The sequence below is a fragment of the Culex quinquefasciatus genome, chromosome 3 (genome assembly GCF_015732765.1).
Source record: "Culex quinquefasciatus strain JHB chromosome 3, VPISU_Cqui_1.0_pri_paternal, whole genome shotgun sequence".
Lineage (NCBI taxonomy): Eukaryota > Metazoa > Arthropoda > Insecta > Diptera > Culicidae > Culex > Culex quinquefasciatus.
In genome coordinates, this window is record NC_051863.1 from 2,667,243 (window position 1) to 2,683,885 (window position 16,643).

Sequence of the window (16,643 nt, forward strand, 5' to 3'; positions counted from 1 at the left end):
GATATCTCCTCAGGCTCAGACAAGGACATATGACGAGGTCGAGGACTAAGAAGAAATGGGGCTGCTGCTTTTCCGGCGTGCCAGAGTCGTAGCAGTTGTGCACTTTGGATAAGAATAAAAGCTCCCCATTGGGAAAGACATTTATAAGAGCTTTTCCTTGGTTGACAATCTGCTCCCAGGAGGAAACTCAAACCAGACCAACCCTGCTACACATGAGTGAGTGTACTACGCGTCCAGCTGGAGATACGTACGTCTTGTTCGTTGGACGGACAAGCAAGGTCAACCCTCAGCAAGAAGTAGTACGCTCGAGTCATTCATTACGATGACACTAACCTCCTGACTGATTCACTGCCACCACAAAAACCTTCCAGATATGAGCTAGAGCCAGCCAACTCTACCTCGTATATCTAAGGGGAAATTTGAGACACTTGAAAGGCGATATATACATGTTCAACGGTTAAAGCGAGCATCTTTTTGGGTCATGTCAGTCACCGTGGTCAACCCTTCTTGTCACTCGTGCTGACATTCCATAATAGGATTTCGCTCGTTGACATCACACACTAACCGCACACCGCCAAACAAACCGGCCAGAAGCAGAAGCCCAGAAGCAGCAAAACCAACCAGGTGCCCTCGTATAGCTGTCCGTCCGTCCACTCAACGGAACGAAGTCAATAAGCTGTGATGTGCCATGTGCCGGGGTTGTTGCGGTGACTGTCGTTTAGCGCAAGCACACACCTATCAATTCCATTTCCGTGATCCCCCGTGACCCGACCCTGGACGTGTGTTTCGCAGAGGAGTGCGGTTCGGCTTCTTAACCCTGCGTTTGGAGGCACTTTAAACTTCAGTAAAGTAAGTATCTAGGATTAATTTTTAAACTAATTGACATCTTATCAAGTGCGACCAAACGTAAAATTTAATGCAAAAAAAACACCCAAAAAGCAAAAACTGAAAATTTGGTTTATTGGACCTTTTAAAAAAAACTCCAGAATTCATGATCTTATTCCGTAATTCTTTTTAACGTATTTAGCTAATTTTTCAAAATTAAGATATGGAAAACTCTATGCCCTCATATCAAACATTACGTAGTCCTACGCCATTCCGGTTATGTCTGTGACATAACTACTTTGACTTTTATTATAAATAAATTATGGCAAAACAGCTGTACTGCCCCTGTTTGCATAAATGTCCAATATGCATGTTCACCACTTTTGAGTTAATTGTGCAGTTTGATTCAAAATCTTATGCTCATTTAGAAAAACACAAAAAATACACGTGGCCTTCTGTGCGGGATAAACATACACTGCGTGTTTCTCAGCTTGCTGTTTTTGCATTTGGGACATTTTTGCCAACATGGGCTTATGACTAATGCGCTTACAACACATTTTGTTGCATTTAAAACTATTTATTTGCATATAAAAAACAAAATCATTTAAACAAGTGACATTTTTTTATACTTAATTTCAATCAAAGATTTGCTCGAAAAAATACAAAAATAATAATAAGAAATTATTTTGAACAACTTAATTTTTTTACAAAAAAAAATTCTGAAATTCTAAATAAAGATTCCAAGAAGCACAGAATTTCTGAGAAAAATGCAAAAAAAATCTCACTCGTATAAGGTTACGTGTTAGGTTTCAAAAGTTTTATCATAATTTCTAGTACCAAGTAAAAACTTTCTTTTTTGTTTTTTTTTTTAATTTCACTTGCTATAGAATCAGACTGCATCAATAGCTCAATCAATTATAATGTTTTATTTTAGAAATCTGCAACCGCTATCGCCCTTTTGAAATGATAGTTCAGATAAAATAAATTTCATAGTATTGTTTTCGAAAAGATGGGAAAATTTCACGAATGTTTCATATTTTAACATTGAAAATCGAACCATTAGTTGCTGAGATTGTGAAAGTTGTGCGGGTGAGGCTAAAAAACAATTTTCTTATTTCTTTTTCTTTTATCCGTTGTATCTCAGCAACCAGTGATCCAATTTTCAATGTTTCTTAGACGGAATTGTAGGAAATTTTCTTAATTTTTTGTAAAAAAATATTTTTCAAAAAACGGACAATCACTATTTTAAAAAAGTAAAAGAAAAACGAAATTTATCGAACAAAATTTAATTTTGAATGGCTATATTTTGAGAACGGTGCACTTAATCAAACAAAATTGTAGAGTACTATTCGATTGCAAATTCAAAAAAAAATCAAATTATTCGCATTGCCTTGGCGTTATCAATTGCGAGATTCCTACTCGAAACTAGGTGTCCGATGGCTTGATTGTTGAGGCAATTGCAAACCTCTTTTTACACCTGAGCTTCCTTCCACCTCGGGATTCGAACTGACGACCTTTGGATTGTGAGTCCAACTGCCTACCAGCGACTCCACCGAAACAGGACCCAGAGAGACGACTGCTACACCTGGACTGAGCTAACGACCTAATCACTAGGTTAGACCGGGACCAACATTTACTTCCCCGTCCGACGGAAGGCGTGATCAGACAAATCTCGTCTCGAAAATTCAACGGGACCGTCTGGGATCGAACCCAGGCTGACTGGGTGAGAGGTAATCACGCTTACCCCTACACCACGGTTCCGTCGTCAGACTTCTGAATGACTTAAAGATGTGGGTCCCCTAAAATTTAAACAAAAATTCAAAAATTAAACGAGCTGCTTTCATCGACTGCAAGCCGTAAATCCAGCTCAAACTAAAAAATACGGATTTTGAGAGATTGAATTTTTGTGAATAAAAAATTTATTAGAATATCAAACAAAATTCTTCCTTGTACCTATTTTTTCTGAATAGTCCTCAAAGAAATTCCTTGAAATGATATGGATTTTCGAATATTTACGAAACATTTTTGTATGAACAGCTGCCAAAATTGTATGGAGATTTGTATGGGTGAACCAATGTTACAAAATGGCTCCTTTGGTGATAGGAAAGACCCCCACAAAGTTTAAGCCAAATACAAAAATAAAAATGGTCGAAATCGGCCGATTTCGTAGAGAATTGCTCTTTTTTGAAAAAAAAAATGCTTTCGCCCCTTGAAGAGTTGGCGACAAACAATATTTGGAACGGCTTTAAAAAGTTAACCCAAGAAAAAAAAAGTTAGCTATAACTTATTTATTGTCTCAAAAAAATTATATTTTATTTATTTTTATATTTTATTTTTTTGGTCAATTATGGACTAATCAGTAGCAAAGGTGAATAAGGTTTCGATAAAAGATAAATAACCTGTTCTACTCGTTGGTGTTCAAGTTAAACTCTACAATTTTCTGACTTTCCAATCAAATTGTGTACCTTACAATCGAATTAAGAGGGTTAACCACCGCCTGTCAGACACTAGCTAAACTCCCCTTTCTCCATATCCTCAACACCACATCCTTTTGAATTCTCCTTCAAATTCCACCGGTCAACCATAAAATCCAGACACGGTCGATCACCACACGCGAGCAGAAGCCGAATGAGTGTGTTTGTTTGTCCTCACCGACCTACCTACACGGGACCAGGTCCAACCAACCAAATGGCATGACCTCTATATTCGCCAAGAGAGACAAAGAGAGAGAAAGCACCAAGTCACACACAGTCGTCTTCTTCAGTCTGACTGACTTCTGGGATGGCTTCTCAGGACGGGTACTAATTGAAATCGTTAATGAGGTACAAACCGCTAATTAGCTACAATTTGCATCACACGACCATTCGCCGTTGACCATAGTCTGTTATTCTGTAACTCTGGCCCTTGCAAAAAGGAAAAACTTTGGTCCCATTTTCAGCAGCACGACCTGGTCTGGCGATGGTCAGTGGGATGGAAAAATGCGGGGGCCACTTCTAATCTGAATTGTTTCAACGGGCAAGCTTTGAGGTTGTGGTCTTTGTCTGAAAACGCTGAAAAGAAGGCAGGCACACACACCCTCCTTGCGACTACTTGTCTAATATGGAAAGTCACTCACTTTTGTTTCAAAGACCCTGGCTCGTGCCCGCGATGTAGAAGCTAATAGAGTCCTAATTAGAACCCAATTACTGGCTAAATTAACGAGAGGGAGAGAGAAAAATGTCTTTGTTCGTGTTGCTGAGAAAAGGGGTTCATACAATTTCCATTCGACACTTTTGGGTGGTACATGTTAAAGGCGTTGGAGTGTGTTGGAAACATTGAATTGCGATAAAAAGAGAATGCTGCTTCCGAGCAGATAATTCAGACAATTAATTTACAGGTGTGAATCGCACGTGTGCCTAAAGAACGGGCTCATTACCGTTATTTGATGACAATAGAGAAAATTAGGATAAAATAAATCAAACTGAAATGGTAATCATGTGGGAATTAAATGCATAATAAATTATCTAATTTATTTTCAGTAAACAAATTGAAAACATAGGCAGGACAGTTAATATCTTGTTTAACACTGGAACGCCCAACGCATGTCCAACTTACACGGACGCCCAAGCCTCCCAAAAAAGTTGGAACGGTAACTTCAACACGCCCGTTCTCGGGCATAACTCAACCAATCGGGACGATTCTTGTTCCCCGTGATTTGTAAGAATGTCTAGATGATCCTAAAATTTGGCAGAACTTGATTTGAACAAATCTGTAATTTCTGCGACCGAAAACATCGTTCCAACTTTTTTTAAACGACTGCCTCCGAGGAATTTTCGACGAATTTTTTTTTACACGCAAAAAAAAAAGTTGGAACGATGTTTTTGATCGCAAAAATTACAGATTTGATCAAATTAAGTTCTGCAAAGGTCAAGAATCATCTAGACATCCTAACAAATCACTGAAAAGAAGAATCATCTTGATTGGTTGAGTTATGCCCGAGAACCATTGAGTTGAAGTTACCGTTCCAACTTTTTTGGAGCCTTGGGCGTTGGAATGTTAATTGGGCTATGGGCATTTTACCAAGAGAAATGTTCAAAATTCAGGTTCAATTAATTCGTTGTTTCCAAACAAGCCTGTTTGCATATTTGCTTCCGTCGGAACAAGTCTCAATACAAATTTGGGAACTTTCCATACAAATAAGGTACTAAAATGCATATAAAGAGAGAAAATGTATAAAAAATAGATATTTTTTAAAATGTTTCAAATATCTTTAAAAAAAATTATAAAATAAGTTTTCAAAAAATTACAGCTTGGCTCAAAAGGTGAACTTTTGCCGTACAAGGTTAAAAAAAAAAACAAGAGCTTGCCAAAATATTTTTTGTGATTCAAATTTGTATTCATCAATTCATATAGTTAGCCACAAATCATAGGTAAGATTCAGATTCAGTTGACAAAACTACAAGGAAAAACATAAAGTTTGATAATATTCTTTCTAAATTTGTTACATACGCCTTGAAAATTACAAAAAAATCAAATAAAAATATCTTGAATAAAATCGAGAGTTGCTTTGTAGAACTCGAACGGTGCCCGTCGCGGTCAACACGCCGGATTTTCGTTGCCGTTTCCGTTTTTGTTTTCCCCCCGATTGTGTGTGTTTTTCGGTCCGGGCGGTTTCGCGTTTTCGCATTTTATTTGGTTTTATCTTTCCACAGTCGGCTGTCTAAGATTGAATCATTTATGCTAAAATCAACACCAAATAACCGGGAATAATCTCATCCGCATCCTCCGACTGTTTGCCTTGAGAATGCAAAATACATCACATCATTAAACAAAATTTATTGATTATTGGGTCGCATCATCATCCTCTATGATGAATCCTGGCCATTACCCTCTCCCACTAACAAAATCCCAAGTAGAAGTAGTTTTCCGGCTCACGTGGGGGTGTGGATATCGTATAGAACCTTTGTAGCAACCTGTGCTAACTAACATTTCTGTCCCAATCCCCCCGAGATCTACAAACTGACATGGCGGGCGCCGTTGGTGGCCAATGACTGTTACCTATTTGCTTCAGATCTAGTTTTAAGGATCTTGATGTTTTATCTTTTCAATGCATTCATACATGCTGTTGATAAGGGAAACACCATTAGATCGTTTAAGCGTATGGTCAGTTGTATTGATAGGATATTACGGTCCTGTTCAGCAACGGAGAAGGACAACCATGGGTGATGAGAGACCACTCATGCTCAAAAATATCTTGAAAAAAATCGACTTGCGTTTTTTCTAGATATTTTTAAATTGTCCTGCTTAAAAACTTTGAGTAGTCTCTACATTTTCGCACATTTTTTCGAAATACTTAAATTTTTATTGTTCGATTTGATTACAAATACATCGGCCATACAATTGTGTAGGCTGGTCAAACAAAGTGGTTTTGTCAGTGTATGAAATTCTGTATCTCGAGAAGGGATTTTCTGATCAATTTTTTGTATTAGATAAACTTGTAGGTTACACGGATAGAGATCCTGATGTAAGTGAATCCGGTAACTTTATGTTGTCGAATTTATAAACAATGATATTTTTCCAAAATCGTTAGAAAAAATGTCGATTTTGCTTTAAATGTTTTCAAAATCAAAAACATTGTTTTTGCAAATCCGTCGTGAAACAAAAAATCAGGGCTGCGGAGTCGGGTCATATTTCAAGCGACTCCGACTCCGGCTTTCTGGGATTAGCCGACTCCGACTCCGGCTCCGGCTTTCAAATCCAACCGACTCCGACTCCAACTCCAGCCCACCAACTCTAGCCGACTCCGACTCCAGCTTTCAAAAAATGGTTGGCTCCGACTCCGACTCCGACTCTACATATTTTTAAATATTTCAAAAGTTAGTTAACTATTATTTCGAAAACATTGATAAATAGGATTATTTAAAAACTCTTTAAGTTGAAAAAACCGGAAAAAAAATTCTAGTTTAAAAAGTTTTAGACGTTATTGAAGCAGAAATAAAAAACGCCAGTTTTCAAGGCATTTTCAGTAAACAATTTGGTAAGTAAATTTGGATTTATTTACTTAACCTCAAATTTTCATTCAATTGATTAAAAGCTAAAATATTAAATTGTTATTTTTTTAATGATCATAAAAAGAAAGCTGGCCTTCACAGCAAAAAATCCGATGGTAAAATCGCATGCAAAAGCATGCACATCACCTTCGTCAAAATAAACACTTAATATTACACACTGCATGTACATTTTTTGCAAACACAAAAAAAAGTTGCAACAGATGGGACTCAAACCCAGCACCAACAGTGAGGACTGGCGCCTTAGCCCACTCGGCCATCAGACCGATGAAAAGCTGAGCGGACAAACCTATATATGAGCTTGACATTACGGTCAAGTAGGTTTCCCATACTGCTGGGCTACATATTTCAGGGTGTAAAATCGCATGAAATTGCATAAAATAATGCAATATTTATTTTACACCCAGGCCTTTTACACGCAGCTGGATTACTACTTTTTTAGCTGTGTTGATGATTGATTTAACATATAAATTCAATTTGCACACTTTTAAGTTGACATTTATAAGAAGCACAGTGACTTTCATAGTTACCTTGTATTTAAATAACAATTTTAAAGGAACCTATTTTTAAAAGCTCCATTGAAACTTTTAAGACGCACATGGACATCACGCCAAGGCTGAAGAAGTTTTTTATTACAAATCAATGTATCTAAAAAATCTTCGTGGTAAGAACGCTTAAGGGGTCCTTTTCAAATATCCGTGACCTAGAAAATATTTTACCTCGGAATTTTGGATTTATTTGAATTTTTATTTTTTTATATATTTAAAAGGAGGCGCGTGATACTTCTTGCATCTTCACCTAAAACGAAGCTTTATGAATTGTCGTGCGCCTCCATAAAAATATATGAAAAAAACTTAGAATTGAATAAAAAACAAAAATCCACAGGATAAATATTTTCTAGGTCACAGATATTTTTTATCTCGAAATCCTGTCCTATCCTGAAATCTTGAGATTTGTTCAACGATAATTTGCAACAATATCAAAATAGTTTGCCTAAGGATCAACATTCTCAGGCACTTTTAATGTTTTGTACAAAGTTATAAACAAAATGCGTATGTTTATGTTTTTTGTTTTTTTTTTTAATGTGTTTTCGATAAACTTGTAGGTTACACGGAAAGAAATCCTGATGTAAGCAAATCCGGTTAATCTATGTTGTCGAATTTGAAAACATTGAAATTTTTCCAAAATCGTCAATATTTTTTTCAATTTTGCTGTAAATGTTTTCAAAATCGAAAACAATGTTTTTGCAATTCCTTCGTGAAACAAAAAAAATGATGACGATTTTTGAAACCTTTAAATGATTACAAATTCAACAACATAGATTAACCGGATTTGCTTACCATATTTCTATCCGTATACGTTGGTTACGATTACCCAGTCACGACGTTCCAGCTGGATTCTAGCAGATTCTCACAGAGCTGGATAATCTTACAACATTCTAGCAGAAATGTTCCACCGTTCTAGCAGTATTCTGGCAACACCAGCTCTGCTAGAATACTTCGTGACTGGGTATGGCTCTTTGAAAAAAAAAGTTACACGGAGAAAAATCAGATGTTTTTATTAAAAAACTTTTATCACCAAAGTTGAATTTTCAAAATATAATAAAATATAAATTCCGTATGTTTTAAATTTCGACTTTTTCCATATGTTTTAGAGGACTTAAAAATACATCTTTTGAGCCATAGTGCATGATGGTGCAAAATCTACCTTCTGAGAAAAAATCATTTTTAAAACCAATTTTTTTTTAAACTTTTTCTTAATTTTTATAGCCACTTTTGGATTTTTGATTTCGATTTCTTTTCGTTTAACTTTATGCATTTTAAAAACGCTTTAAGAAAACCACTTCCTTAAGAGAAAATGTTCTGAAAAGTTGTCTTGAACACGTACAAAAATTTGACCAACAAATCTTGAGATGTAAGCACGTGAAAATGAATTTCTTCTATATTCAGCAATTCCATTTGAAAAGAGCCTAAACCAAAAAAAAAGTTCTCCGATCGGGCTCAAAATTTTTCTGGGGGTTCCTTGGCCAAAATAATTAGACCCGTATTTTTTTGTTTGGCCATTAGGGTGGCCTACATCGTGCTAGGGTGGTTCAAAAATGGCAATTTTCGTCATTTTCGCAAAAACCACTTTTTCTAAAAATCATATCTCCGCGCCATTTCATCCGATTTTAGCTGTCTTAGACGCAAAGAAAGGTGATGAGTTTGGCTATTTGGGAAAAATAGTAAAGTTCCAAAAATCTAGCTTAACTATTGAAAAGTCGTATGAAAACTTAAAATGGCGTTTTGACCGTGTCTGGACCAAAGAGCCTATGTCTGAAAATATTTTATCGGATTCCTCGGAAAATTTCACATAACATATCAAAATTGGCGATGTCGAACCGTACGTTTTGGAGATACGATTTTTGAAAATAAAAACTGCGTTTTTCGACGCGCCACGCGCAAAAACGGGAAAATGACGAAATCGGCAAAAAATCAACTTTTTTCACTAAAACTGCGATAACTTTAAAATTTCAGCGATGACCTATACATGTCTGGGTACCAAAATTTTCGTAATTGAGAGACGCAACTTTTGGTACCATAACATCTATAGGTCATCGCTGAAATTTTAAAGTTATCGCAGTTTTAGTGGAAAAAGTTGATTTTTGCCGATTTCGTCATTTTCCGTTTTTGCGCGTGGCGCGTCGAAAACGCAGTTTTTCAAAATCATATCTCGAAACGTACGGTTCGACATCGCCAATTTTGATATGTTATGTGAAATTTTCCGATCCGATAAAATATTTTCAGACATAGGCTCTTTGGTCCAGACACGGTCAAAACGCCATTTTAAGTTTTCATACGACTTTTCAATAGTTAAGCTAGATTTTTGAACTTTACTATTTTTCCCAAATAGCCAAACTCATCACCTTTCTTTGCGTCTAAGACAGCTAAAATCGGATGAAATGGCGCGAGATATGATTTTAGAAAAAGTGGTTTTTTGACGAAAATTGCCATTTTGAACCACCGCACGATGTAGGCCTAATGGCCAAACAAAAAAATACGGGTCTAATTATTTTGGCCAAGGAACCCCCAGAAAAATTTTGAGCCCGATCGGAGAACTTTTTTTTTGGTTTAGGCTCTTTTCAAATGGAATTGCTGTATTATTATATTTTATTACATTAAATTTCTGACCATAATTTTCTCAGTCTTAGCTTACATACAATATTGTAAGCGTTAAAATATTTAAATTGTGGAAACTATTTTTTCTCAGTGTCACCTGTTCAGCCCTTTTTTTGAAAACTCTTTTACCGATTTTCAATGAAAAAATAGTCTTTTTTTAAAATTTTCTATTTTTTTGAATTTAAAATATTTCCCTAAATCAAACTTTACATCCAAAAATGAAGAAAAAAAGTGTTTTTCTCTACTTTTGAACTACCAATCCAGAACAAGACACGCCCAACTCGACGGTACTTTAAATACACTCCACACCCCGTCGATGATGTGCAATGTTCACTGAACTCGAAATAATTAATCTTTTCCATTAGCAAAGTTTTTCGTGTTAACCGTGTCCGTGTCGCGTTTTGCCTGCTGCTGCTGCTGCTGCGTCGTTCTTATCGCACGGATTTGCGTTCACAAATTTATTATGAATTTAACACTAATTGTGCTTTTTTCGTAAACATGAACACGATAAATTTGTACGCATTCGGAAAACGAATGCACATATGCTGGAATTTCTCATCGGCAATCCCGAGTTTTTTTTTCTTTCTTTGAATCGAACTGCATTTTAAAGATATTAATAACAATAATTTACCTTATCAAACTAGTTTTGAAACAGAAACTGAAAGAACTGCTTTAAAACTGAGCTCGTCTCCAACCAGAGGTAATCAGATTTGTATCAAGATATGCTATGGAACAGAGAAGCCACGACGTCTCCTTGCCTACTATAGAATATCCTTCCATAGCCAGGTTATTCACAAGAGAAGACAAGAACACCTAAGCGAAAGGATATTTCTTGACTACGTTACTTTTTTTTTTGCTACAAAAAGCGAATCCACCCGAGACCCGGTATAAGGTCAAGCTTGTTCCGGCCAACCGTCGTCGTGGTGTACCCAAAAGTATACGTCCAAACAGGACACGAGCCAGCGTAACAAAGTTTCACCTTCGGGGCTACACGCCACAGAGCTACCCGGTGTTCGACACTGAAGTTTGCAACAACTCCTTAAGGGGGATCAGCCACTGCTGATACTCTGCCACCAGGACACGGAACGGAAAATCAAATTTTGCCACTCTTTCTACATGATGGAAAGTGAGCGTCAAAAGAAGTAGCAGCACCAGAGTGGATTAGGACAATGAAGATTGAACAATTTAGTTTGTTTTGTTTCTCTGATATATGTGCAATCAAATTTAATGGCCCAATTGTAGTTGGGGCTGCAAAGTTGGTGGCGTGCTATCGTGTTGCGTACACTTTTTAGGACCTTATTATTATGCTTTGAAAAGAAATAAAAAAAAAATGCACCCCCAGCATTTCTCGATATTAGGAAGAATTTTCCGGGAAAAAAATCATAGAAATTGGAAGCTTAACATTGTAAAACTATGCTGGAAAAGTTTGAGCATGGTAGGATAAAACAGCCAAAGTTATTTGCAAAACTTTAAAATGTTGTGTTTTCATCTAATTTTTATTGAACTTCCCATATGATTTTTGGACAATATAAAAAGCATTTATTGATATTGAAAGTGTTAATTTATAGTTTTTATCCCAATCTTCATTATTCTATAGATAGATGAATCCAAAAATATTAAAAAATGAATTTTAATTGAATTTTATGTAATAAGCGTGGTCGGGGCAAAATGCACCGCTGTGATGCTCCTTTGTAAAAACAGCGGTGTCATCTAGTGGTGACTAGTGAAAACTGCTTTTACCCGGTGCATTTTGCCTCATTGTTGTGGTGCATTGTGCCCCGTTGTTGTAGTGTATTTTGCCCCAATGTTGTGGTGCATATTGCCCCGCATAATAGTTTGGAATGAATCAAAAATATTTTAAGAAATATGCATTTTTAAACAATTTTGATGGCTTTTCAAGACTTTTTACACATGGGTGACAAAGAATAATAGTTGTTTTAGAACATCTAACAAATTTCTTCCACAGAATTGATGTTATGGTTGAGAAATCACAGTTTTCCCTTAGGGGGTGCATATTACCCCCTCTCCCCCTACCTTTTGAGCTTTAGAATCAGTAGAATCACTTCAAATAACGGCTTAAGTTCAAAACTCATGGCTTTTCTACTATATAACTTTATTTATGATTGTTAAGTTGTCACAATTACTATACAAAGCACGTTTCAGTACATTTGAACACCTTTTATAAGGCTTCGCGTATTAGCATTCAACGGATTATCGCAATCCTTCCCACGTCCCGCAAGAAAAAGCGATTTCACCTTTTTCTACCGCTAGATGGTCCCTCTTTTCTGGGGATGAAGGATAGATGCGTTTTTTGGGCATTGAGTAGGCAAATTTAATTATCAGCCTCTCACCGTTCATAATATTCCCGGGATATGCAAATGCCGGTGTGTAATAATTTTGCGCGCGATGCTTTAATTACCATAATTATCAAACATATTACCGCGGGGAGCGATTATCGGGGACCGGTTTGTGTTTGTGTTTGCCGGAGCAGCCAAGCTTTTTTTTATAAATGTACATTTTTTAACTTCATCCCCACCCCCAAACACAACAACAAGTTGGCTACGGGGATGTGATGGATGAGCCATAATGGCCGATGGTGCGAAATGATTATGGCATCAACAGCAGCAGCTCAGCAGCTTCAGGATGAATTGTTTGAGTTTGGCGTTTTTCACTTGCAGATAATGAAAATTAAACAAACGCATAATGTTATGATTGCGTGAAAAATACGGCGAAAAAATACGAAGGGAAGTGGGGGAGAAGAGCAAAAAAAAGTCACATAATTATGTAGTAATATTATTATGATGCCTCCTGCTGGACTCATCAGCAGTGAACCACAATTAATCGGATAATATACATTTCAAAGGTCAGCCCAGCTTCCGCTTCGATGCAAAGCACCTGACAACAATCAACGCAAATCACTCGCGGGGACAATTGTCATTATCGGGTTTTAAAACCGGATGAAAATTAAAGCATTTAATGCATTGATTGTAACGTTTAATAAATCCCTGCTTTATGACAAGCAATAAATAAGGTCAGTAAGAATCACTCTTAATGGAGCCATGTTTGTCAAAGGATTATCATGTTCACAAATAAATAAAAGTAGGAAAAAACTTTGTTGATCATAACAACTACATCGGGACTGGCAACACCAGCCAGCAACAGTCAACTGTTCGGAGCTCCTCAAACTTTTCGATTTTTTCGCCGTAATTAACAGTGTTTACCCGCGAGTTTGCTGCTCCAGCATGCCAAGGGCCGGCCGTGGCCGTGGCAGTTCGAGTGCGGCCTCGAAAAACCCGCGAAGTTCATCTACCGGCAGAGTGCAGAAAGGTAAATATACCAACGCCGCATCGACCGCCATCGCGCACGGGAGCGTGCCCGGTGACGTCACCGATCCTTCTTTTTTACACGTGTCATACCGTCCACGTGAGTCCCCAGTACGGACGAGACAATCGACCCGGGCATCCGGAAGTACTTCCGACCAGCAGCAGCAGCAGCAGTCCACCAGCACTACGACAACAACCACTTCCAACGTTCCCACCAGCAACGAATTTGAGATGCTGAGTGGAGAAGAAAACAACACCGCCAGTGACAGCAGCAGTGCTGACGACGACGATGACGATGATGAACTTGCGCGCAAGCAAGAAAGCAGAAAAAGTGTAACTCTCCGAAGGAACGACGACCACCTCCAATTTTTGTTTTGGATACGTTGGCGGACGATGTTGACGAGTTGCTTGAGGGACTCCAATATTGTCTTAAAATTAGTAAAACTTCGGTGCAAGTGATTACGCATAAAAAACAGAATTTCGACTTGGTAGTGAAGAAGTTGAAGTTGCGAAACTTCAAATTCTTCACATTTGACCCAGCAGAGAAGGTCCCAGTGAAGATCGTCCTTCAGGGATATCCGGACCGCCCGATCTCCGACCTGGAAGAACACCTGACGGGCGTCAAGGTTAAGACTCGAGAGGTTAAGGTGCTCTCGAAATCGACAACGGTGACAGGTACGTACACATTGTACCTCCTGTACTTCGATCGTGGGTCGGTCAAAATCCAGGACCTACGGCAGATCAAAGCACTGGACGGCTTCTTCGTGACGTGGCGATTCTACACGAAGAATCCGACCGACGCAGCGCAATGCCACCGCTGTCAAAAATTCGGACATGATTCAAGAAACTGTAATCTTCCGCCCCGGTGCGTTAAGTGCGGTGAGACCCACTTCACCGAAAGGTGCAATCTTCCGCGGAAAGACCAGCTGGGGGAAAACGCCCAGCAGCACAAAGCTCGCGTCAAGTGTGCGAACTGTGGTGGAAACCACACGGCGAATTTCCGTGGCTGTGCCGCGCGGAAAAAGTACCTCGAGGAGCAGGACAAGAAGAAGAAAGCGCCAGCGTCCCGCCAACCTCCAAAGACTTCGAGCACGAACGCTGCAGCAGCTGGCGGCGGAGCGGTTCCACCGACCAACCCAGCGTTCCCTCCCGGTTGGGGAGGTTCGTACGCTAGAGTAGCCGCTTCTGGGAGCGGTACTTCACCGGGACAAGCAGACGTTACCGGAGATGATCTCTTCACGCTTCCCGAGTTTTTCGCTCTTGCTGGAGAGATGCTCACGCGCTTTCGTGCCTGCCGGAACAAGGCAGAACAATTCCAAGCTCTGAGTGAGCTTATGATGAAGTATATCTACAACGGATAAGCTGCCTTGTGCAGCGAAGTTTTTCGACGTCAAAAGACAAAACAAACTGTGATCTAGTTTTAAGCTTTTCTATCTCTATCCTTTTCCTTAGCAAATTTAGAAGGTTTTTTAAAATCATTTTTCCTTCTGTTGGCAAATCCATTGTTAGAATATCCAATTACATCAAAATGAACTATAGTACAAATCATAGTTGAAAGGTACTCCAAAACTCTATTAGGTTATAAGAATTACGAAATTGTGAATTGATTATTTACTAATAAAAACTAATTGAATTGAATTGAATCATAACAACTATAAAACTTATTTGAATTTTGACTCAGCGGTGTCAATATCTGGAAATGTCTGAAGCTAGAAAAAAAAACAATCTTAAAATATTTGATTTTCTTAAAATTCTTAAAATTCTTAAAATTCTTAAAATTCTTAAAATTCTTAAAATTCTTAAAATTCTTAAAATTCTTAAAATACTGAAAATTCTTAAATTCTGAAAATTCTTAAATTCTTAAAATTCTTAAAATTCTTATAATTCTTAAAATTCTTAAAATTGTTAAAGTTCTTAAAATTCTTAAAATTCTTAAAATTCTTAAAATTCTTAAAATTCTTAAAATTCTTAAAATTCTTAAAATTCTTAAAATTCTTAAAATTCTTAAAATTCTTAAAATTCTTAAAATTCTTAAAATTCTTAAAATTTTTAAAATTCTTAAAATTCTTAAAATTCTTAAAATTCTTAAAATTCTTAAAATTCTTAAAATTCTTATAATTCTTAAAATTCTTAAAATTCTTAAAATTCTTAAAATTCTTAAAATTCTTAAAATTCTTAAAATTCTTAAAATTCTTAAAATTCATAAAATTTTTAAAATTCTTAAAATTCTTAAAATTCTTAAAATTCTTAAAATTCTTAAAATTCTTAAAATTCTTAAAATTCTTAAAATTCTTAAAATTCTTAAAATTCTTAAAATTCTTAAAATTCTTAAAATTCTTAAAATTCTTAAAATTCTTAAAATTCTTAAAATTCTTAAAATTCTTAAAATTCTTAAAATTCTTAAAATTCTTAAAATTCTTAAAATTCTTAAAAATTTCTTAAAATTCTTAAAATTCATAAAATTTTTAAAATTTTTAAAATTCTTAAAATTCTTAAAATTCTTAAAATTCTTAAAATTCTTAAAATTCTTAAAATTCTTAAAATTCTTAAAATTTTTAAAATTCTTAAAATTCTTAAAATTCTTAAAATTCTTAAAATTCTTAAAATTCTTAAAATTCTTAAAATTCTTAAAATTCTTAAAATTCTTAAAATTCTTAAAATTCTTAAAATTCTTAAAATTCTTAAAATTCTTAAAATTCTTAAAATTCTTAAAATTCTTAAAATTCTTAAAATTCTTAAAATTCTTAAAATTCTTAAAATTCTTAAAATTCTTAAAATTCTTAAAATTCTTAAAATTCTTAAAATTCTTAAAATTCTTAAAATTCTTAAAATTCTTAAAATTCTTAAAATTCTTAAAATTCTTAAAATTCTTAAAATTTTAAAATTCTTAAAATTCTTAAAATTCTTAAAATTCTTAAAATTCTTAAAATTCTTAAAATTCTTAAAATTCTTAAAATTCTTAAAATTCTTAAAATTCTTAAAATTCTTAAAATTCTTAAAATTCTTAAAATTCTAAAAATTCTTAAAATTCTTAAAATTCTTAAAATTCTTAAAATTCTTAAAATTCATAAAATTCTTAAAATTCTTAAAATTCTTAAAATTCATAAAATTCTTAAAATTCTTAAAATTCTTAAAATTCTTAAAATTCTTAAAATTTTTAAAATTTTTAAAATTCTTAAAATTCTTAAAATTTTTAAAATTTTTAAAATTCTTAAAATTCTTAAAATTTTTAAAATTCTTAAAATTCTTAAAATTCTTAAAATTCTTAAAATTCTTAAAATTCTTAAAAT